Source organism: Camelus ferus, chromosome 5 (assembly GCF_009834535.1).
Source record: "Camelus ferus isolate YT-003-E chromosome 5, BCGSAC_Cfer_1.0, whole genome shotgun sequence".
NCBI classification, from domain to species: Eukaryota; Metazoa; Chordata; class Mammalia; order Artiodactyla; family Camelidae; genus Camelus; species Camelus ferus.
The window spans coordinates 43,765,087-43,787,689 of NC_045700.1; the positions used below are offsets into that span (position 1 = coordinate 43,765,087).

Genomic DNA, 22,603 nt, shown 5'->3' on the forward strand with positions numbered 1-22,603 from the left:
CAACCACATCTCCTAACTCTTAGAAGGCAATGCAGCAGAGTTGTTCCAAAGGGGACTGTTTTATACCATTTGTAGAATTATGAAGTCCTGAGTCTTTTCAAAGGGCATTTACTAACCAAGGAGTCTGTGCTGAGAAAGAGAACAGTTTGGTAAAAAGTATGTCCTGGCACTTATCCCCCAGGGTACCTCTAATGATCCCAAGGGATACAAGGAAATACTCTAAAAATGCTCAAAACCAGATGATTTCAAAACCTAGGTATGGCCTCCCACGGTGCCTGGAATGGGAGGGGGCGTTGAAACCCAAGAGCTGAATGCGGCAACTCCAGAAAGTCAGGAATCAGCGGCTACCTGTTGAAGCTGTATCTCAACATGTGATGATTGCACTGGTTTTAGAAAGATTCATGGCATTTTGTCCAGAATGGTTTCACTGTCAGTCCACCATAATGAAAGAGTAACTTTGGGGCCACAGCAACCCACCATAATTACAGAGACTCATTTGGGGCAGCTCTGTTTATAAGATGACAAATTTAAATCCAACTACTAAATTTGAAAAAAAAATGAAAATATGATCAATCCAGTTCAGTAGCTCAGAAATGAATAAAATCAAGCTGCATTGTTTTAATGCAAATGAGAAGGGTATTTTTCTTTTTTCTTTTTTTTTTTTTTTTTTTTGGCGGGGGTGGGTAATTAAGCTTGCTTATTTATTTATTTATTTAATGGAGTTACTGGGGATTGAACCCAGGACCTCTTGCATGCTAAGCACGTGCTCTACTACTGAGCTATACCCTCCCCCAAGAGGTTTGGGGTTTTTTTTTTAATGTTTTTTGCAAATATCCAGTTTATCTAATTTTATGGTGTTTTCTTCTGGGCCCTTACAATGCTATAGTGTGTTTTGGGGACCACCATACGGCTGTGGTTTGGCTTCAGTAGACCACCAGCTTCTAAAAAGACTTATCAGGGAGTGTAAGATAAACAGCAAGTCAGAAGTATGTTCAGGATTGCTGGAGGGGTTTGGAAGGAGGAGTAGGAGAAAGAGCATCAAAGACTTGCAGACCATCACAGGTAAAGACTTCGAACTTCTCTGCCTTCCATTTCCTCTAATCTGGGTTGGCATGTCTGGCTAAATTCTTGCCTTCGGTGCCACTTTTAAAATCCTAAGAGATGAGAACATCAGAGCACTAGTTATTACCTTTAAAAAAGGATGGTCTCAATTCATGTGGCAGATCTATATTGACTAATATGAAGCAATTTCTGAGATACACTAATAAGTGACAAAAATGTTTCAGAATGGCATGTATATTTTGCCATTTGTGTAAGGAAAAAAAGGGAGGCAATAGTACACATAAATGTTTATGTATGCACAGAGTATACCTAGATTCTAGGATACATGGGAAAGGTATAAAGACGTGGGACTGATGCATCACCCCCACACTATATGCCTTCTGTAGTTTTACTTGTTTCCAACTTTGAAAAAGTAATCATGAAATAAAATCCACCATTTCACTTAGAGAGCTATATTTTTCAGACCAATATCTGACCTATGGGACTTTGAAATTTTACATAGTGAGAGTACAGTGCAGAAATAAAGTAACCAGTGATGTGTTACGTACCCAGTCAAGCTTAGCCCAAGAAGATCTTAAACGTGCAAATGTCAGTCCATTATTGCTAAAGCTGCTTCTTTTGCTGCTGTTTTTAGTCTTTTTTCCTCCTCAGATTTCCTCGAGATTCTTCATGGTGGTGAAAGAGAAATCACAAAGATTTTAAAAGAGAAAATATGTTACTATGTTAGTTATTAAATAACATCTCTCCCCAAACTCTCTGCAGAGAGAATTATGAAAAAAAGCTGAAGTCACTTAAGATTTATTTCTCTTTCCCTAACTACTTGTGAATATGGATCAAGATTGACACCCAGTGGCCAAATTTAATCCTTTTTGTCCCTAAATTCTTTCTATGTGATTCGCCATTTTCTAAAATTTCAGTTGAAAATATTATTTAAACCTATGACTGTTCACTGAAAGTGAATTGTATCTTATAAACCCAGATTAAGTTAGTAAATCTTGTTTCACACATAATTAATGGTTTATTACTGTATCCTCTTTGTTTGCTTTTTTAACCTAACATTAAAAAGCAATTTGTGGATGGACCTAGAGATTATCATGCTAAGTGAAGTAAGTCAGACAGAGAAAGACAAACATCATGGCATCATTTATATGTGGAATCTAAAAAAATAATGCAAATCAACTTATTTACAAAACAGAAACACACTCACAGATATAGAAAATGAATTTATGGTTACCAAAGGGAAAGAAAGGGAGATAAATTGGGAATTTATATAACAGATACACACTATTATATATAAAATAGATAAACAGTAAGGACCTACTGTGTAGCACAGGGAACGATATCAATATCTTCTAATAATCTATAATGGAAAAGAGCCTGGAAAAGAATATATATATATATTGCGTGTGTGTGTGTGTGTGTGTGTATAAACTGAATTTGCTGTATATCTGAAACACTGTAAATCAACTATAATTCAATTAAAAAATAAAATAAAATAAAAAAGCAATTTGCCTTCCATTAACAAAACAACATATTCAACAGTTCAAAACAATGTATTCAATTTCTAGTAGAAACTAATGGGACAAACTAGAATTATGTAGCAAACCTAGTTAGACAACAAGATAATTTATAGCCTTAAATTTTCCTGTATCAAAATAGCAAATTTACCTATTTCTGATATGTAGGTTACTTCTAATAATTCAACATTTAATAATTTTAAAGTCTTGAGAGTGATATAACTTCATAAAATATGGTAATTAGAGAACTCTATCAGAGTTTAATTTTACTTCTATTTAAAGAGGAGAAAAAGGCATGAAATATTTAATTTTGTAGAATGATCTCTTACATGAGCAGTTTGGAAATTTGGTAGTAGGGTTTAGATGAAATGTGTATTGTGGTATCCATTTTAATGACTCTAAAGAAGGAAAAAAAAACCTTGATTTTTATGAAATTAATATTTTAGCAAATATTTTAGCAAATATATTTAACACAGATTACCAAACAAGAAAGAAGTGAATTTAAGAGTCAGAAAGATCAAAGTCCAAATTCTAACTGGTTAAATCTTGGGCAAGTCTCAGTACTTTACTAAATTTCATTCCCTTGTCTATAAGATGGAGCAAAAAGATAATATTCACACTTACTGCAAGGATAGCGTGTAATAATATAGGTCAGTGAAAGGATTCTATGAACAACTATCATTATAGCTAATGTCATTTCCTCCCACATCAGTAAAATTGCAACACACAGACACCCACACACACATTTGAGAATTCAATACATCCCAAAAGATCTGGTCTCTTTAGGGAAGAAACTGAAGACCACTCCACTAGGTCACAGGTTAGTCTTACCAACAAAAAGCAGTGACCTTTTCTGCTTTCTCTCATTGCCCTTTTTGTCCTCTGAGCCCTATAGAATATAGCTTCCATCCTAGGCCTATTTTGAGCCATTCCTTATCAGCAGCCCCAGGCCCTTCAGGGTATAGACAAGGTGTACTATTTATTAGGCGTGAGCCTTGGAATTCCAAGTAGCCAGGACCTACCTGACCTTTTCCTGACCCAAGCCATCTGAGTCCTTAAGACTGAGCATCTGTCTTGGCTCACCTGTTCAGAGATCTCGTTGTTTACTAGGGCTTAGATCTTAACCAGTTTAGAGTAGATGCCATATTATGGGTCTAACACTGTGTTGGGTATTTTATATACAGTATTTCCAATGCTTACAACAACCTATGAAGTGGTGATTATTATTCCACTTTACAGTTATGGCAACCGATACTCAGAGAGGTTAAGTAACTTGCTAAGGTCACACAGTTAGGAAGGGGAAATGACCAGATCACCATTTCAGCTTGGCTCCAAATGACACGCTCTTTCTAAAATATTTCACCTCCTGATTCCCTGTCTATTTCCTGCCTAACCTACGCCTAGATTTTGGATCTTGTTTCTCATACCGTTGCAGGGGTTTTGCCAGGAACCACTGGACTGGCGTACAGCACAATCTCCTGCTTCTAGATTTACCTCTAAGTAGAGAACATATTGGAGCCCAAGGAAATATTCTCCTATACATGTATGTACCTCCATTCACTAACTGCCTGACAAGCTCATATTGCTACACCCTTTAGGCTCAGGGCACCGTGCTGCATGGCCTTCCTGCCTGTATACTTCCATATCTCTCTATTTTTAATCTCTATAGATTCACAGGGATCAGGGTGGGAAGGTGCTCCTCTCACTTTTTAAAACTCAGGGACACTGACATAAAGCCTCAGTAGAGGGCAATAATCCATATAAAATTTTGATGAGTTCACCATAATTCTCCAAGTTCAGAGAAATGGAAAAAGCACCATGATCACACTTTATAAGCATTTGAAACAGATACTCAGAAAGCATAAACAACCACGACAGCCTAAGAGCCTTGCAGACCTTGTAGAATGGGAATGATGCCCTACATTTGCTACAGGTCACTTTACTGTATGCTTAAAGTCCCAATTTAAAATAAATATCCTGTACCTCTCATGCTCTAGTGAACAGAACAACCTTCAGAATTGGAGCTTCAGCTATGATCCCAATTATGTAAATTTAGGAATCAATTTAGCAAAATTCAGACCCATAGCGGAAGTTAGGCATGGGGCTCTTAAAAAGTGGCTTCAACTTACAGATTAGAAAAACATGTTTCATATGAGGCAACTGTGCAACAATTATTTAAATAACTATTATCAAGGTTAGATGAGGGTAAGAATGTTCCCATCACCAAGAAAGTATCCAGAGAAATGTGCCAGGCTTATATGACACCTCTGCACTAATTAGTCTTTGAGGTAATCACACATAATACTTTCTCCCTTCCTATCTGAGGACTGACCAAATAGTATCAAAATTGAAGTTGGTAGATGAGGCCGGGTAGACAGGGAAAACATACACCCTTAGAATGTGTTTATTTTTCAACAAGTGACTGTGCTTCACTTCAGCTGGCATTGTTTTCTTCTGTGTCAGAAACTCTAAAGCCAAGTACACCTCCATGTTTGTGAGCAACGGTAGCACATGCCTCTGGCAGCATTTGTACAGCAGCCAAATTGTTAAGAGAATCTTAAAGGGTAGAGATCAGAACTAATCAGTGTCAGGGCCCCAGCAAAGCAGCTAGAGTCTACTCAAAACTTCAACTTCAAAGAGGACAAAAGTTGGTTTCCACACAAGTTCCCATCAATGTTGACAAGGTCATGGATGTCAACCTATGGCAAGCCTTTTTCATGACTTGCTGCTATAATAATATTGTGTGTTTAGAGAAGATTTTCTTGCCAATGAGCCACTCTGATTCTTTTTAGTTTGTCATCCAAAAACATCAGGAGTCTTCTAGTTAAATAAAGAAACTCGTCTTTAAGTTTTTCTAAGCTTCTAGGAGATGATCTCTGCTGATATTATCAGAAAGGAACTCATCTTCTGGATGCCCTGGAGCATAGGGAGATACGGGTGGCCTTGCCCATTGTAATTTGATGTTGATATTTTGGTTCCTTTTTTCTCCAGTTGTCCTTTGGTTCAGCAATAGGAAGGTGAGCAGAGGGAGTTGATGAGGGATCTCATGATAGTTTTGTACTCATAGGAATTCTCTTGCCCCAGAATTGCACATTCCTTGCCTTTTTATCTGTTGCCTGTCAGTAACAGGCTATGCAGCATACTCACCAAAGCCACTGATTTTCCAGGATAAATGAGCAAGAAATTTTGATTAAAAACTCATAATTCTTGGTGGGGGGAAGGTATAGCTCAAGTGGTAGAGCACATGCTTAGCATGTATGAGGTTCTGGGTTCAATCTCCAGTACTAAGGATAAATAAATAAACCTAATTACTTCCCCCCACCAAAACAAACAAACAAACAAAAAAAACCCATAGTTTCCACATCAAACCTCTGCTACAACAATCACCACTTCACATAATTGGTGAGCAACACATGGATTGACTGACACAAATATTTTGACAATACACTGTTAGAAGGTAATTTTTTAAGGTAACTCTCATACAGGTATAAAATTGAATGTGTGTTAAAGATTTTATTTGACTCAATGAAGAAACTGAGGAAATGTGACAACCAATTCAAAGGAAAAGTCAAAAAAGCACACAAGAAATGGTGAAATGAACATGCAAATGGAGGCACAACTGGCTTCTTCCGCAGTGAGAGAACACTCAGGTGAACCTCTACTAGACAGGAGACGATTTGCATGTCTATAGACAAGAACTGTTTTACGTTGCCATCAGTTATCTACAATTTACAGAGTTGTGAAAAGCTCATATAGAATCAGAATCTGAAAACATGGAAGAATATCCCTAGACAGTGCATAGTTTTTTGCTGAAACATAAAATTGTCCCTACAACATCTATCTTTATACCAAATTGAGATTAAGGAATCAACGGATAGGTAACTGTAAGCGAATGATCTAGAAGGATGGTACAAATTATCAAAGATCTTTCAAGGAGTGTGGCCAATAAGACTTTCCCATTTTCTTATCATTAAAATATTACTCCATGTTCAACAATATACTATGTGGAACGTATAGTTGGTTCCAGAATGCTGATTGAGCCATTCTGTTCCATGTTCCATGCGGAACTACAGCCCAAAACTGTATATTTGACATATTGTTCCATCTATACCTAAACTTCATTCCTTTTTTTTTTTTTAACCACAAAAGTAGAATCTGTGGAACTGAACAGAAAAAGAGCTCCTGGCACCATAATTGAGATAATGATGACTCTAACATACAATGTTCCAAGTTCAGATGAGCATTTAAAATAGCCATACCATATTAATGAATAATAAAGGTCTTCCTCTAGCATTTCCTATGGTGCCATTTGACTTTGATTTTACTATTTTATTTTATTTGGCTCTACCAACTGAGATCTTAGAAGTCCACAAAGTGAAGGAAGCAATAATTCCTGTGTAGTCGCCATAATTGCAGAAATGGAGTCAACCAGTATTTCTACACCTGCTCATACATCTTAGAGACAACCTCACAAATGCCACCTCCTACCATGGTACATTATAAGCCAAATGGAGACCAATGGAAATCAATGCCATGGGCCTGCCTAATATTGGTGTGAGGCAGGATAATATTTTTCAAATATTAAACTAATGCAGTTTTGGTCTCAAAACACCTAGTAATTCCTAGTTTCCCTGAGGCTACCTACCTACCTAGCCTAGAATACAGAAGCCATTAAGTTGCTCCATCAGCTCACAAAAGACACAACAGTTTGAAAACAAAAGCAAAGTGACTGAGTTGCAAATGCTTGAGAAGACAGAGTGGTGGTTTTCCTTTGAAATGCAACAGGATTTGATTTGCAAGATTTCAGCTAAAGCCTAAAAGACTAAACACAGAATTTTATAACAGCCATAGCAATGGTGCCATATTGAAAGAAAGAGCAGCTTTTTACACCCAAAAGGAGGATAAAAGATCTTCCTAGATGGGGCCAGGAGGGGAGTTGGAATGCAAGTAAAGGGTCTGTTCCTTGGTTCCCTCCTCCCTTCACTCTGAATGAAATTCAGGCAGTCCTGGACTTTTCTGGTCATTCTTAGATGATAGAAAGCCCAAATGGTCACATCAAGTTGCAGAGAAAGTCTCAATTTAGGAAAATGAAAGCACACAATCTCAAGTAATTACCAAAACTGAATTTGATTTAACACTTACACTTCTCCCCTCTTCCAACTGGGGTCTTTGAAGAGAAGCCAACCAAAGACTGGAACATGATCCCATTTTTCCATCCTAGACTTCTACCCCTTCTCTCCTATCTTGCTGTGTGTTATCTGACTCCTCAAGGGTCAAAGCAGAAGGAGGAGAGAAGGGAAAGGGGAGCAGGGAGAGAGAACTGGAAAGTTACTACTTAATCAAAACTGTCATCAAATGGTCCTCGCTCTCTGGTCTGACAGACGTTTGAAGCTGGCTCTTTAATTTATGGTTCCTCTTATGAATCCCTTCAGAAATCCTCACTGGGAATGTTCAGTTTTATTTCTAGTCCTGGTGGATGCATTTTCCTCTGACTAGTTGCTCCACCTCAGCATTCAGCAGTGCATCCTCTCTCCCTGGGGTACCCATGACTCAATCCAGGTTTGGACAAGACCTAAAAGAGCCTCAGGCCTGTCCCTTCTCCAAGTGACCATATCTGATCAAGGAAGCACACACATCCTTTGCTCGCTCCCACTTTGGATCAGCTGAATAGCACACATTCCTGTCTTTTACATTTTTCAGTCAGAAGTCAGACACCAGTCCCCATGGCTACCCTCTGCCCACCAATTGCATGAATCACATATTAAGATTCCTAAAGAACTCTTCTCATCAGGTTTAAGATGAAGCATAAGGAGGGAGGGAGAGCTCACAACAGAGCTCTCTTCAAAGGCATCATCTGTCCAATACTCTCTTCCCATTTCCAACCCTATCCTTTAGAACTTGGATATAAGAAAAGTTTAAAAACTTCCCTTGAAAGCTTACAAATCCTCACAATCCACTCTGCCATCTGGCATTTGTCATCTTAGGATCTTAGCTTAAACTTCCATTTATAGGTCCTGTTATAAGTGTTTTCTGCTATTAGCCAGAACGGGACTTATGAACAATGTAGATTCAGTTATAGGGACTAAAAGAAAGTTAAATTTTAACACATTTAAGTTATGGCTAAAGTTGGCCCAGCTCTATTCTCAGTTACTTTTGGTACAATACTTGCATGTAATAAGAGAGAATTCTGGAAAACAGGGGTCCCCAAAGAACCCAACGGAAATGAGAGCAACTCTGTGACCAAGAATGGAAAAGCAATACAGTAAAGGGGCAAACAAGATGGCAAACATCTGCAAACACATCAGCTTTCCTCTCCTCCATCAATATCAAAAAAGTTTGTGTACCCATAGCTCTGCAGCCCCAGAAAGATACAGCGAGAATAATTTTATCAGTTGATGGCTACCACTTGGTCTACATCTTCAATGAAAGCAAGAGGTAAAAATGTGTACAGCCAAAAAACATACAGCAGAGTCGGGTGAAGAGAGATGATGGTTCACCTGGAGTGGAACTTGAAGATTTGCCGCTTGCTGGGCATCTCAGGAAATGCTAGGTGCCAGAACAGACTGAGTGTGCCCAAGAGCTTAAATACCCACCTACAGAAGTAGTTAAGCAGTATTATTGGCAAATTAGATAAATGAGTTGTACAATTTGGAGTCATACATGTTCTGTGTGAAGTTAGCCCTCCTAATGTTTGATACGGTCACTTTTACTAATCTTCTTAACATAGCTTCATGTCAATATTACAAATGCTGTGCTTCAGATGTCACCAAGGGTGCTAGGAAGGGGGAACTATGCCAACCAGCAATATTCCATGAAGGCTGGAGGAACTCAAGAAAGAGTGTACAGAGTAAGAGAACATTAGTATTGGGGAGTGGGAAATAGCTCAGTGGTAGAGTGCATGCTTAGCATGCATGAGATCCTAGGTTCAATCTCCAGTACCTCCACTAAAAAAAGAGAGAGAGTATTGCCATGTAGCAAATTACTCCAAAACTTAGAGGCTTAGAACAACCATTTTATTATGCTCGTGAATTTGCGGATCAAGAATTTCAACAGGGCACAGCAAATATGACTTGCCCTCTGCTCCCTGACACTTGAGGCCTTGGATGAGAAGATTCTGCAGCTGGGACTGACTGTGTGTGTTGGTAGGGAATGAGCTGGAATCATCTGGAGGATAATTTACTCACATGTCTGGCAGGTGATGCTGCCTGTCAGCTGGGATCTTGACTAGGCCTGAGCACCTACACATGGCCTCTTGTGTGACCTGGATTCTCTCACAACATGGTAGCATGGGAACGTACTTGGTTGCTCAGGATTCCAAAAGCTGAATCTACATCACCTTTCTCAGCTAGCCTCAGAAGTCACACAGCATCACTTCTGCTCCATCTATCGGTTATTAAGTGAGTCACAAGCCAGGTGGAATTCAAAGGGAGGGGATGTATATTCCTTGATGGGAGGCAAGTCAAAGAAATGGCAGCCAATTTTTAAAACCACCATACCTTATTTCACCATTGCTTAAATACACACAATAATGTCCTAAGTGTTCATCTACTTTTTGTCATCATTTCCCTGCTTTGAGTTATCAGGCAAAGGTAAGGCTTCTCTGAGATCATGCACCTTGCTTTCCTCCCCTTCTGTCACTTTACCCAGCCAAGTATACACACATACACATAAACATACATACTCACATACCACAATGTTCAGATAATTAATTAAGCAAACAAACATTCTCTGTTGTACTTAAGATTCAGGAAAACTGTCAGAATCAATTTTATTTTGGGCTGCAAAGGGAAGCAAATCATGATTTGTTCCCCATCAACATAAATTAAGCTTTCATTTTTTCACCTTTCAGAAAATCTTAGTAAGCTTTCTACCAACTTTTGTATCAATTGATTCAATTTTTTAAAAACATCTTTAATTTTTTTTTAAATTGAAGTAGAGTCAGTTTACAATGTCGTGTCAACTTCTGGTGTACATCATTCTGTTTCAGTCATACATATACATACATATACTCATTTTCATATACTTTTCATTTAGGCCATTATAAGATATTGAACATAGATCCCTGTGCTATACAGTAGAACCTTGCTGTTTATCTATTTTACATATAATAGCTAGTATCTGCAAATTCTGAACTCCCAATTTCTCCCTCCAGCCCCCACCCCTCCTTCTCTCCTGGTGACCGCAAGTTTGTTTCCCATGTCTATGAGCCTGTTTCTGAAAAACTTCATTAATTTTTACAATAGCCATTTTTTCATGATATACAATTATATAGCAATGTTTCAAGGTAAATGGTCTTTCTAGTCCATAACAAAGAAGTAAAATATTTCATCTATTGGTACTAAAATAATTCTTATCTTCTTTAAAAATACGTATTCTTTATTGTCAAGTGAACAATGACTATTGCTAAGAAAGTTACGAAAAATGCATTCATTTTTGAAGCACTGTATTTGTTAGAAACTCTTCACCATCTTTAAGAGAAAAATCTTTTTCTAATCATATTTTTGTTTGAGTTGAGAGGCATTTTTTATACATCACTCTTTGATACAATGGATGCATAAAAATCACTCCAGTTTTTAGCAAGCCCTCTTTTGTGGCTTCTTGCGGGTATCATTTGCTATTCCCTGATGACTGGCCAACCCAACACCTTGGAGGATAAGTACTCTGCTGACAAATCAATGAAAATACAAAAAGAAAACACCTAAAACTTTTATTTAGTAAATTTACCAAACTATTCTATGGTTGTTTTTACCAGATTATGCAAGGGTAATCCAGGAATTTCAACCATGTTCCTGATTAACAAGAATTGACAGTGATAAACAGCATTGACAGTGAAAGAGAAATAACAAAACGTTCCAGGGTTATCCAGGCTGGTTTGACTTATCCCAAGGGGATGAATCCATATCTCATAGGAGAGTTTACATTTATAAGGCTAGTTTAGAGGTAACTGATATAAAGCAGAATGTGAATGCCATAAGAGAGATTCCAAGAGATTTGGGGATTAAAAGACTAAAAGCACATAGGTTAGAGAAATCAAGAAAGACGTCACAGAAGAAGTGGCTACATACACACAGACTTCCAACCAACTGCTTAGGATTCCAGCCTTAAATATAAATGAATGCTTTATCAGATTTTTATCAGCTATTTCTGGAAGACAACAACATAGAAGAGAGAAATCAAAACAAGCAAATGATATGAAGAGAAAGGGTGAAAGAAAACTAAAAAATTCAAGGCATGGAGAGGGAAAAGGGGGTATAAAATACAGGGAAGAAATAAAAAATTACGAACAAGAGAATAGCCTCAGAGAGAAAGTATATCATAAAAAACAAAACAAAACAAAAAAGGTACAACAAACACAGATAATCCAAGAACATGAAAGAGCTCTTGGAAATCAAAAATATATACACTGAAAAAATTGTTAATTAAATATAAGGGTTGGAAAATAAAGTCTTCCCAGAAAGTAGGGGAAAAGAGAGCATGGAAATAAGGGAAAGATGAAAAACACAAAAGATCAGAAAATCGGTCCAAATTATGGAACATCTGATCATTGAGTGCCAGGAAGAGAAAAAAAGACAAAATGAAACAGTGGTAATCTAAGAAATAATTCAAGACAACTAGTGGAGCTGAAGAACACAAGTCTGTAGCCTCAAAGGACTCATCAAACAACTAGCACTATTAATTTCAAAAGTCCCCCTCCCAAGGATAGTACCATATAATTACTGACCACTGGGGATAACAGGAAAATCTTTTAAGTCTTCAGAAGAGAGAATAAAAGATCAGACACAACTGAACAGAAATGAGAATAGCCACAAATGTCTCAATAATGTCCTTAGAGGATAGAAGACAAAAGAGCAGAAGAAATCTTAACCTACAGAATGGGAGAAAATTTTGTAAATGATGCAGCTGACAAGGGATTAATTTCCAAAATAAACAAAAAGCTCACACAGCTCAATATCCAAAAAATGAACAACCCAAGCAATACATGGGCAGAAGACCTAAATAGACATTCCTCCAAAGACATACAGATGGTCAACAGGCACATGAAAAGATGCTCCATGTTGCTAATTATTAGAGAAATGCAAATCAAAACTATAATGAGGTATCACCTCACACCGGTCAGAATAGCTGTCAGTGAAAAAGTCTACAAATAATAAATGCCGGAGAGGGCGTGCGGAAAAAGGAACCATTCTACACTGTTGGTGAGAATGAAAATTGGTGCAGCCACTATGGAGAACAGTATGAAGGTTCCTTAAAAAACCTAACAGAGTTACTATATGATCCAGCAATCCTGCTCCTGGGCATGTATCCAGAAAAGACAAAAACTCTAATTCAAAAAGATACATGGACCCCAATGTTCATAGCATTATTTACAATAGCCAAGACATGGAAGCAGCCTAAATGTCCATCAACAGATGAATGGATAAAGAAGATTATATATATATATATAAAATATATGTATGTATATATATATGTATGTGTATATATATTTATAAATGCACAATGGAATATTTCTCAGCCATAAAAAAAGAATGAAATAATGCCATTTGCAGCAACATGGATGAAATTAGAGATTTTCATAGTAAGTGAAGTAAATCAGGCAGAGAAAGACACATGTCATATATCATTTATTTGTGAAATCTAATAAAAAGTAAATACTCTTATTTATAAAACAGAAATAGACTCACAGACATAGAAAACAAAATTATGGTTACCAAATGGGAAAGCGGGGGAGGGATAAATTAAGGAGTTTGGGATTAACAGATACACACTACTATATGTAAAACAGATGAACAATAAGGACCTACTGTATAGCACAGGGAACTACATTCAATGTCTTTTCTATGAATTTTATTCCATACTGAGATTCTTTTTATTTTTATTTTTATTTTTTTTGGAAGGAGAGATAATTAGATTGATTCATGTATGTACATATGTATGTATGTATTTAATGGAGGTACTGGGGATTGAACCCAGGACCTTGGGCATGCTAAGCATTCACTCTACCACTGAGCTATACCCTCCCCCTATATTAAATATCTTGAAATAACCTTTAATGGAAAAGAATCTGAAAAAGAACATACATATGTATATGTATATATAAAATTGAATCACTTTGCTGTACACCTGAAACTAACACAACATTGTAAATCAATTATACTTCAATTAAAAATTTATAGATCAAAAAAAAAAAGACCAGAAGTCTTAAAAACTTTGAAAGATAATGACTTTCAACCTAGAAATTCAAGTTAGAATTTTATACCTGATCAAGCTTTAGAGTAAACTAAAATCATTTGCAGACACACAAAGGCTAAACAAACTTCCTTTCTTAGAAAGCTAATATGAGTCCACCAAAATAAGCAAATAAATCAAGAAAAAGAAAAATCATGGATCCCCAAAACAGGGTGTCAAATTTAAGAGTGAGTTAAAGAATAGTTACAGATTGACAGATGACCTAGAGAACAACCATCCCAAAGTGAGCCCCAGAGAGCTCTGGGAGGAAAAAGGAATGAAGTTAACTATCTGACTTGCTTAGCATTTGGGAAACTATTGAGAGGAATCTGACAAATCTCATGGGAAAAAAATAAGGATAAGTACTGAAAAGTATGTAAGTAAAACAAATATTATAATCATCAACTTCAGGAAAAGCAACCACAAGAACTACAAAAGCAAGAAAATTAAAACGTAATATATTTCGTGGCTCAGGAGTGAACAATACTTATATGATAATATATTATGCATCACTATCAACTGAACTAAAAATTATGATATAAGTCTACTATGATATTGGAGTATTATTGCCTACCCAACATTCCTTCTCTCCATCTCCCACCTTCCTTCACCTAGATGTTGTTCCGGTATCTACCATTTTCTGTATGGCAATGTGTTTTAGGGGAGGCTGATCCCAACATCAGCCCTGAAAGGTAAATCTAATTAGACCCTATTATGACAACCCCATTTCCTTTACTTGTGATTGCTTTAGGAAGAGGCATAGATCCAAGTCTGTTGAGGGGCTTCTTAAACAGAAATGCAAGGAAGAGTCAATCTCGTCTTATTCCTCTGGAAAAGTGGAAAAGACAAGTAAATTTACTGCTACCATTTAGCAATCATGAGGGCAGTCAACCTGAAGACAAAATCAACACCCCAAGGATAGCAGAGCAAAGATCAAAAGTACCCAGATTTCCATGATGCCACTGAATTGTGCAACCTTGAGAGATACTATCTTCAGACGTATGTTAAATGGAGATAGTACATTTCCTTATTAAGCCCGTAGGGTCAGGGTTTTCTGTAATTCTCACTTGAAGGCATTCTAATTACACAATTTGTGGGTAGGGGAGGGTTTGGCGGGGGCGGAGGGTGTAGCCAGGCAGTCAGGGTGCTAAATTGCTAAATCCACATCTACCATAACAGACATATATAATTTACTACCTAAAGTTGTTAAATCAAGATACAGCAGTATAATTACTACATTTAGAAACAGAGAGCCAAATACTTAAGAAAAACAGCTTAAAAAATTGACAGTGAATGGTTCTAGGGAATAGGACTAGGAGCTACAGAGGAGTGAGGTTTGATTGTTTTTAATTTTGTGGATGATTACTTTGATAAAAATAAAAAGTAATTATAAGAAATAAATATGCAAACAAAAACACAGAATGTAGGAGGAGGGTAATAGCTCAGTGATAGAGCGAGGTCCTGGGTTCCACCCCCAGTACCTCCATTTAAAAAACACGCACACACACAGAATGTGATTTTCTAAGGTAACTATAAAGAAAGGTTGAGCTCCCCCATGTGGCTATCAGAAAAGCCATTGACATCTCCACCCCAAAACAAACCAGCTAGTCTTCAAAAAGCTGATAACAAATCTACCTCATTCTATTACACTTTACAGATTTTTTTTTTCTCACAAGTTGAAGGTTTGTGGCAACCTGGCCTCCAGCAAGTCAAACAGAGCCATTTTCTCAACAGCATTTGCTCAGTTCGAGTCTTTGTGTCACATTTTAGTAATTTGCACAATATTTCAAATTTCTCCATTATTATTATATTTGTTATGATGATTTATGATCAGTGATCTTTGATGTTACTCTTATAATTGTTTGGGAACACCACGAATCACACATAAGATGGAGGACTTAATCAGTGGAGGCTGTGTGTGTGCTGACTGCTCCACCAACTGGCCCTTCCCCGTCTCTCTCCCTCTCCTTGGGCCTCCCTATTCCTTGAGACATAACAATATTGAAATTAGGCCAATTAATAACCCTACAATGAGCTCTAAGTCTTCAAGTGAAAGGAAAAATGTTTCATTTTAAATCAAAAGCTAGAAATGATTAAGCTTAGTGAGGAAGGCATGTCAAAAGCCAAGATAGACCAAAAGCTAGGCCTCTTGTGCCAGTTAGTAAAATTATAAATGCAAAGAAAAAGTTCTTGAAGTGATTTTAAAGTGCTACTCCAGTGAACCCATGAATGATAAGAAAGTGAAACAGCCTTACTGCTGATACAGAGAAAGTTTTAGTGGTATGGATAGAAGATCAAGCCAGCCACAACATTCCCTTAAGCCAAAACCTAATCCCTAAACTAGCAAGGCTAGCTCTCTTCAAGTCTATGAAAGCTGAGAGAGGTGAGGAAGCTGCAGAAGAGAAGTTTGAAGCTAGTAGAAGTTGGTTAATGAGGCTTAAGAAGCCATCTTCATACCATCAAAGTGCAAGGCGAAACAGCAAGTGTTGACATAGAAGCTGCAACAAGTTATCCAGAAGGTCTAGCTAAGATAATTAATGAAGATGGCTACACAAAACAGCAGATTTTCAATGTAGATGAAACAACCTTCTATTGGAACAAGATACCATGTAGGACTTTCATAGCTAGAGAGAAGTCAATGCCTGGCTTCAAAACTCAAAGGACAGGCTGACTCTTTTGTTAGGGGCTAATGCAGCTGGAAACTGTAAGTTGAAGCCAGTGCTCATTTACCATTCCAAAAATCCTAGAGCTCTTAAGAATTATGCTAAATCTACTCTGCCTGTGTTCTACAAATAGAAAAACAAAGCCTGGCTGACAGCACGTCTGTTTACAATATGGCTTACTAAATATTTTAAGCCCACTGTTGGGACCTACTGCTCAGTAAAAAAAAAAATTCCTTTCAAAATATTACTGCTCACTGACAATGCACCTGATCACCCAAGTGCTCTGATGGAGATGTACAAGATTAATGTTGTTTTCATGCCTGCTAACACAACATCCATTCTGCAGCCAATGGACCAAGGAGAAATTTTGACTTTCAAGTCTTACTGGTTTTTAATTTTATTTTTATGTTTCGTCTTTTTTTAACTTTTTTTTTAATGGAGGTACTGAGGATTGAACCCAGGACCTTGTATATGTTAAGCATATGCTCTACCACTGAGCCACACCCACCCCCCTCATATCTTATGACTTAAGAAATACATTTCATAAGGCCATAAGCTGCCATAGATAGTGATTTCTCTGATGGATGTGGGCAAAGTAAACTGGAAACCTTCTGGAAAGGATTCACCATTCTAGATGTCATTAAGAACATTTGTGATTCATGGGAAGAGGTCAAAATATCAACATACACAGGAGTATGGAAGAAGTTGATTCCAACCCTCATTGATGACTTTGAGGGGTTCAAGACTTTGGTTGAGGAAGTAACTACAGATGTGGTGAAAACAGAAGGAGAACTAGAATTAAAAGTGGGGCTTGAAGATATGACTGAATTACTGCAATCTCATGACAAAACTTTAAAGGATGAGTAGTTGCTTCTTATGGATGAGCAGAGAAAGTGGCTTCAGGAGATGGAGTCTACTCTTGCTAAAGATGCTGTGAGGACTGTGGAAATGACAATAAGGGATTTAGAATATTGCATAAACTTAGTTGATATACAGCAGCAGAGTTTGAGAGAATTGACTCCAATTTTTAAAGTACTGCTGTGGGTAAAATGCTATCAAACAACCCTGCATGCTACAGAGAAATCGTTCTCAAAGGATGAGTCAGTTGAAGAGGCAAACATCATTATTGTTTTAAGAAATTGCCACAAACACCCCAACCTTCAGCAACCACCAGTATCAGTCAGCAGCCATCAATATCAAGGTAAGACCCTCCACCAGCAAAAAGATGACTTGCTGAAAGTTCAGATAATGGTTAGCATTTTCTTTAATTTATTGAAGTTTAGTTGATTTACAGTGTTTCAGGTTTACAATGATTTACAATGTTTGCTGAATCACAGCAAAGTGGTTCAGTTACATATATGTGTATATAAATATATATGTATCTATTTCCCATTATAGGTTATTACAAGATATTGAATATAGTTCCCTGTGCTATACAGGTCCTTATTGTTTAACTATTTTATATATAGTAGTGTGTATCTGTTAATTCCAAATTCCTAATTTATCACATCCTCCTCCTTTGGTAACCATAAGTTTGTTTTCTATGTAGGTGAGTCTATTTCTGTTTTGTAAATAAGTTCATTTGTGTCATTTTTTTTTAGATCTCACATATAAGTGATATCATATGATATTTGTCTTTCTCTGTCTAACTTACTTCACTTAGTATGATAATCTCTAGGTGCACTTTTTCAAAATAAAGTATTTTTTTCATTAAGGTATATACTTTTTTTAGGCATAATGCTATTGCACACTTACTAGATTACATTATAGTGTAAACATAACTTTTATATGCACTGGGAAACCAAAAAATTTGTGTGACTCATTTTAATGTAATATTTGCATTATTGTGGTGGTCTGGAACAGAACCTACAATATCTCCGAGTTATGTGCAGTCATCATAACCACACAGATCTCACAGTGCTAGGGTATCAATGGCTTAAGTTGAGGAGCAATCTGAACTGCATAATGCCATCCTCAAGTAGTTTCAGACAGGATTAGAACAAGGCAAAACAATAACAAGGTGACACAGTGAGGTCTAGGCTGTGGTCACATGACTTCCCAGTAGTCCAAGTTACTTGCTGACAGCTAATTTCATTCTCTTTTTTTTTTTTTTTTAAGAAAATGTTTTTGGGGCAGGGAGCGTATAACTCAGTGGTAGAGTACATGCTTAGCATGCATGAGGTCCTGAGTTCAATCACCAGTACCTCTATTAAAAATAAATAAATACATAAATAAGTAAATAAACCTAATTACCTCTGTCCCTTCCCCCGCAAAAAGAAAATGTGTTCTAGCTCTCATTTCTCCATAATTCAAATAGGAAGTTTTACTGTCAAGCTCTCAACATTATAAAGGGCTATAACTTAAAAAATATCTTTTTAGCAAACTTCCATGATTTAACAACTGCTACAACATTAAGGCTAGGTGAAGGAATCTGATTTTTGGTAGTCAAAGAAAAAAGAAATGTAAGATTTTGGAGGGAGGGAAACTTGTCATTCTGTCAAATATTCCAAATAATCTCAACTCTTGAGTTTTGTCAAATTAACAAATAGGATATTAAAATTAACATGAATTTCAAAGCAAAATTAAGTCTTTGATTTCAGCCATTGGGCCACCAGACTTTTCATGAGAATAATAAAAATGACTGATTCAGATTTGTTTTCCCATCTTGCTCTGTCATCACCTCTTGGTGAGGTGTGCCTGTCTGGTGTAGGAAGGAAGTGTAGCCACTCCCTAGAGCCTGGGAGGGCCAGGATGGGGAGACTAAGACATTGTGATGTTATTGTTAGCATCCTGTTAACTCATCCTCCTTCAGGTCTCAGTTTACTTCTCCAGGAAGTCCTCCTTGTCCTCCTAGACTAGGATAGGCTCCCTATTACACACTCTTATAACACCCTACCCTTATCGTAACAGTAATCAAATCATTATTTCTGTAATTAATTGTTTATCTGTCTCCCCCACTAGGCAATACATTCCATGAATCACAGACTGTGTATTTGTCTCAGGTTTTATAGTACCCAGTACAATGTATGTCATATTGTGCGTGGTCAGTAAATATTTGACGCATAACTGAAAAAAAGGAAGCAAATTATTTTTGTAAGATGTTCAGCCTCACTCACAGATAAAGAAATTAAAAACATCAATGGAATAGTCTTTTCTGCTTACCAAATGAAAAATTCAAAAAGTCTGATAATACACTATGTTGTTAGCAAGAGTGTAGTGTGACAGACGCCCTTTTGAAGGTACTGTAGGTTGGCAGACTCTTTGAAAGAAACCTAGCAAAATATTTAAAACCTTAAATGCACATACCCTTTCACCCAGCAATTTCACATCTAAAATTTTATTCTACCATTATGCTTTAATTTATATGCAAAGACCCATGCACAAGGACATTCATGATTTGGCTTATATACAAAATGAATCCTGAAATCATAAAGGAGAGTTGAATAAATTATGGTTCCACCATATAATAAAATGCTACATAGCAGTAAAAGAATGAGTTTTGTACATATATAATATATACAACATGAAAGCGTAGTTATATATATAAGTAATATATATTTAATCAATATATATCAAGATGCATAAGTGGAAAAAATTAAATGCAAAACAATGTTCGTACATTCCCCTTTATTGTTGTAGTTGTTTTTAAAGGATATATATGTGCATATAGAATATATCTGGTAATATACATAAGAAATTGGTAATAGAAGTCACTTCTGGTGGAGAAAGACTAGGAAATTGGAATCTGGGAAGGAGAAATACTTTTTTTTAATCCTATACTTTTTGTACTGTTCAAAGTTTTTAGCATGTGCATTAACACATTTTAAAATAGAATAGCTTATTTTAAAATCTAATTCTTCTTTTTTCCAGACAATTTTTTTTTAATTGAGGTATAGTCAGTTTACAATGTTGTGTCAGTTTCTGGTGTATATCACAATTCTTCAGTCATACGTGAATATACATATATTCATTTTCATATTCTTTTTCACCATGAGCTACTACAAGATATTGAATATATTTCCCTGTGCTATACAGTATAAACTTGTTTATCTATTTTATATATACTAGTCAGTATCTGCAAATCTCGAACTCCCAGTTTATCCCTTCCCATTCCCCTCCCTTCTGGCTACCACAAATCTGTATTCTATGTCTCTGAGTCTGTTTCTGTTTTATATATAAGTTCATTTGTCTTTTTTTTTTTTTTAGATTCCACATATGAGTGGTATCATATGGTATTTTTCTTTCTCCTTCTGGCTTACTTCACTTAGAATGACATTCTCCAATGACATCCATGTTGCTGCAAATGGCATTATGTTATTCTTTTTATGGCTGAGTAGTATTCCATTGTATAAATATACCACAACTTCTTTATCCAGTCATTTGTCAATGGACATTCTTGAAGGGATTTTTTTCTTCTAGAACAGATGAATAGACTTTCCACTTAGGTCTTTTCTTTTAGTCAGTTTGCAATTACAAATAATGTAAGATGACTGAATTCTGATTTAGACTATTTTAGAGATGCTCTCTTTAATGTACATTTATTAAATGCCTCTGCTTAAAATAACTTTATTTTGATATGGCTAATATTTTTTTCTAAACAGAGAAATCTAATAAATGTCTGCTAAGAAGAATCTCTCTAAAGTTGTTTCATGTTAATTGTCTTTATTTAATGTCCAAAGTAAATTTCCCTTCTGATGTGGGAGCCATTGTTTTTTCATAATAAATTTAATTTCTATAGCATTCATTTTATAAAAAATTGTATACTTTATAAAATAAATTCCAATGAGTTTTAAATGTTCTTTAAAAATAAATGTTAATGAAGAAATTAAAGAACTGTTCTTTATTAACATTAAATGTTATTAAGAAAAATAAGACTTACGTGAGAAAGTTGTAACTGTTGGCTAACTGATGCACTATCATAGCTGAAGGTATAATTTTATCAGACTACAAGTCGAAAGTGAACAGCAAGGGGGAGAATACCTCAAATGCCTGGAATCCTAGTGAGAGAGCTGCCAAAAATTATACGTATTCAACTAAAATCCCGCCAAACTGAATGAGGCTTTCAGAGGGTAAGTACACCCAAGCCACAGAACTGTCCTTAAGAATACTGAAACTTGTTAACAAAATAACATAATCTGGCATCAAGAATTTGCTATCAAGTAAGGAAATGTCAACTCATTAAAATATTCCCAGCTATCTCCATTTCAAGGAATTTTTCAAATACAAGTTAAAAGGTCAGCAGCATTTTAAAAGATCACTAATTTTGCAAGAAGAATGCTTTTACCTAGTTTGATTAATGTATAAAGTATTGTAGCAGTTTATTTTTAGGTTGTAATATGTCATTTAAATAACATTAGCATTATAATTTCTATACAAATGGACCACTGACCTATGTATAACTATATTGACGTTAGTTGTAAAAATATAATTTAAAAAATGTTTACTGTTAAGAAATTTAGAAACTTTCTAATAGGCTGAAAAGTCACAGAGCAAAGGATGATTCTGCCATAATGTCAGCCTGCTCAAAAATGAAAAAATACAGCCTTAAATTAAAACGGCCTTGGAGAGTAGAGGGGATAAGACCAATGCTGCTTAAGGATACAAACTGGCAATGAGTTAAAAATAAGCCACAGAGACCTAATGTACAGTATAATGAAAATGGACAACAATATTGTACTACAATGATCAAATATGCTAAGAGACTAAAACTTAATTATCCCAAACACTAAAGATAATTAAGTCACATGTGGAAGGACTAAATATCACTATAACACAAACATTTTACTATATATAAATGTATCAAGTTAATACATTATACACCTTAAATGTACACAGTGTATGTAAAATATATTCAATAAAAATAATCAATTAAATGTCAGTTATCATTACACAATAGAATATATATATATCAAAAAAAAATCTTACTATGTTGGTCTAAAGTTAACTCCTTTTGGACAAAATTTTTAAGTGGAGCTGAAAATGATATTCAAATAAATAAATGGAAAATATTAAAGTTCTAGGAAATTCAATTATCATTTTAAGCAATTAGGGTTTTTTTTAAAAAAAAAACAAAAAACCTTTAAAGATATTCACATTCTTAAAAGAAAAAAAGAGTCCTTGGTGAATGAGAAGGGA

At 36.0% G+C, this 22,603-nt stretch overlaps 1 long non-coding RNA gene across 2 annotated transcripts in view; it reads right to left on the bottom strand.

Moving 5' to 3' along the window:
* LOC116663655 overlaps positions 1–22,603 on the bottom strand; it is a 71,885-nt gene that overhangs the window by 18,534 nt on the left and 30,748 nt on the right. Inside the window, exons 2-3 of one of the 2 annotated variants that reach the window (XR_004319914.1) lie at positions 1,611–1,727; positions 816–1,154 (exon numbers count right to left, since the gene is read on the bottom strand). This is a non-coding gene — a long non-coding RNA (uncharacterized LOC116663655). Of the gene's footprint in view, positions 1–815; positions 1,155–1,610; positions 1,728–22,603 lie in introns of those variants that run through there. The other variant, XR_004319915.1, reaches the window with a different exon arrangement.